Raw genomic sequence first — 2689 nt, forward strand, 5'->3', positions numbered from 1 at the left:
CTTCAGTAACAGTGAAAGATTTGCTGAATTCAGAATCTATTTTAATCTCCTGGGCCATAGAATTTTGATTTGATTTGAGCATGTGGGAGTTTAATTACTTTTCTGTTTTTTTTTTAAAAGAAAACAAGGAGAAAAATTATTTTGAAGAAATTGTAACAAAGATTTTAAGGATTCTTGAGTATAAAACAAGATACAAAACATAATTCTTGAGTTATTACTGCAATTAATTTGAAAACACACAAATTCTAACATGGTTATTTCAACCTGAGGATGATGTGATTGACAGTCTCTTATGACGTTTGCTGAATGATATCCCAAATAATAATAATTATAGATTTGAATTATACTAGCTGTTCTTTAAGATGGTCAAACCATACGATGTGGTATCTTCCCCGTACCTCTGTATCCTTGTGGTGAGATGTGACCTTCACATCAGCCATGGGTTTCCACAATTGGAGTCTCTGGATTATTGCCTAATGTGGAGTCCCGAAGGCCATCTTGGGTAAAAGCCCATAATAGGAGGCTCAAAATTCTCTCATTGTCTTTGTTAGGGTTGATATGCTGTGATGAAATATCATGACCAACAAGCAAGTTGGGGAGGAAAGAGTTTATTTGGCTTACACTTCAGCATTGCTGTTCATCAGTGAAGAAGTCAGGACAGGAACTCAAACAGTTGCTGATGCAGAGGTTATGGAGGGGAGCTGCTTACTGACTTGCTTCCCATGGCTTGCTCAGTCTGCTTTCTTATAAAACCCAAGACTAGCAGGTCAGGGGTGGTACCACCCACCATGGGCTGGGCCCTTCCCCATTAATCACTAAATGAGAAAATGCCTTACAGCTTGATCTTGGGACATTTTCTCAGCTGAGTTTCCTTCCTCTGACGACTCTATAGCTTGTGTCAAGCTGACACACAAAGCCAGCCAGTACAACTGACCCCTTGTCAACTTGACACACAAACACATCACTATTAAGCCACAACTTTTCCTTTCTTACTCATCCCCATGATCTTAAATAACTGTAAAAGTCCCACAGTCTTTACAAATTCAAACACATTAATGCCACCAGGCCTTTACTTTAGGTCTGTGTGGAACCATGTTTGCGGGTTTCTGTTCTGCAGGATGGGGTTTGTGAAATTGTCAAGATGAAGGCCTATGGTAAGAGATACCAAGTGAGATTTAGAAGGTGGTGAGAGGGTAAAACTGACTACTGTGGAAACGATTGGTAATCCAAGACAAAAATAAGTACAACACACCCAAATACGGGATGATTGTTTATGTAACTAACAGAGATATCATCTGCCAGATTGTGTATGGCCTTACAGACGGGGATATGATAGTCTGTGCAGCATATGCACACAAACTGCCAAAATAAAGTGTGAAAGTCGGCCTGACAAATTACAATGCAGCCTATTGTACTGGCCTGCTGCTGGCCCATAGACTTTTGAGAAGTTTGGTATGAACAAGATCTATGAAGGCCAAGTGGAGGTGGCTGGAGATGAATACAATGTGGAAAGCATTGATGGTCAGCCTGATGCCTTGCTATTTAAATGCAGGTCTTGCCAGGAACTACAATAAAATTTTGGGGCCCTCAAAAGGGCTGTGAATGGAGGTTTGTCTATTCCTCAGTATCAAGTGATTCTCTGGTTATGATTCTGAAAGCAAGGAGTTCAATGCTGAAGTACATCGTAAGCACATGATGGGTCAGAATGTCGAAGATGACCTGCGTTACCTCATGGAGGAAGATGAAGATGCTTATAGGAAACAGTTCTCTCAGTACATCAAGAACAATGTTACTCCAGACACAATGAAGGAGATGTGTAAGAAAGCTCATGCTGCTACCCGAGAGAATCCAGCCTATGAGAAGAAGCCCAAGAGAGAAGTGAAGAAGAGGTGGAACGACCCAAAATGTCTCTTGCCCAGAAGAAAGATGGGATTGTTCAAAAGAAGGCAAGCTTCCTCAGAGCTCAGGAACGGACTGCTGAGAGCTAAAGCAGTTCTCTGTGAAGATTTTTTTTTCATAAAGATGATAAACTTATTGACCAAGCAGCCAAAAAAAAATTAGCTCCTTTAAAGTAGTCAATCTCTTTAAAAACTCAAAGCTTTTAAAATTAAAGTCCCTCCATGTGGGCTCCAGTAAAATATGTTCTTACTTCAAGAGGGAAGAATCAGGGCATAATCACAATCAAATCAAATCAAAACAAAATTCCAACCATCCAATATCTGGGATACACTTACGATCTTCTGGATTCCTCCAAAAGGTTTGGGTTACTTCTCCAGCTCTGCCCTCTGCAGTGCACACAACTCATCTTCTAGGCTCTGGCTGGCTCCACTCCACTGCTACTGCTGTTCTTGGTGGTCATCCCACGGCACCAGCATCTCCAGAACACTAAGGTCTTCTGCTGCAGCTGGGCTACACTTTCACCAATAACCTCTTGTAGGCTTTCCTCGTGGTGCCAAGCGTCAACTTCTCCGGATGATCCCTTCAGTCCTGGGCCTTCAACTGCCACTGAGGCTGCACATTCACCAATGGCCTCTCCTGGCCTCTCACAGTGCCAAGCCTCAGCTACTCTTCATGACCCCTTCATGTCCTTAAAATCAGTACCCTGGGTGACTCTTACACATTACCAAGTCTGGCAGCCAGCATGAGGTACAACCTTGGCCATCTCTGGAACATAACATCTCTGTGCTCT

The 2689-nt window shown here is 42.2% G+C and overlaps 1 pseudogene; it reads left to right on the forward strand.

Annotated features, from left to right (window-relative positions):
* The first annotated feature begins 362 nt into the window (after positions 1-362).
* Positions 363-1988, forward strand: LOC102906637 (large ribosomal subunit protein uL18-like; annotated as a pseudogene).
* Positions 1989-2689: the final 701 nt, after the last annotated feature.

The sequence above is a fragment of the Peromyscus maniculatus genome, chromosome 15, assembly GCF_049852395.1.
Source record: "Peromyscus maniculatus bairdii isolate BWxNUB_F1_BW_parent chromosome 15, HU_Pman_BW_mat_3.1, whole genome shotgun sequence".
Classification (NCBI taxonomy): domain Eukaryota; kingdom Metazoa; phylum Chordata; class Mammalia; order Rodentia; family Cricetidae; genus Peromyscus; species Peromyscus maniculatus.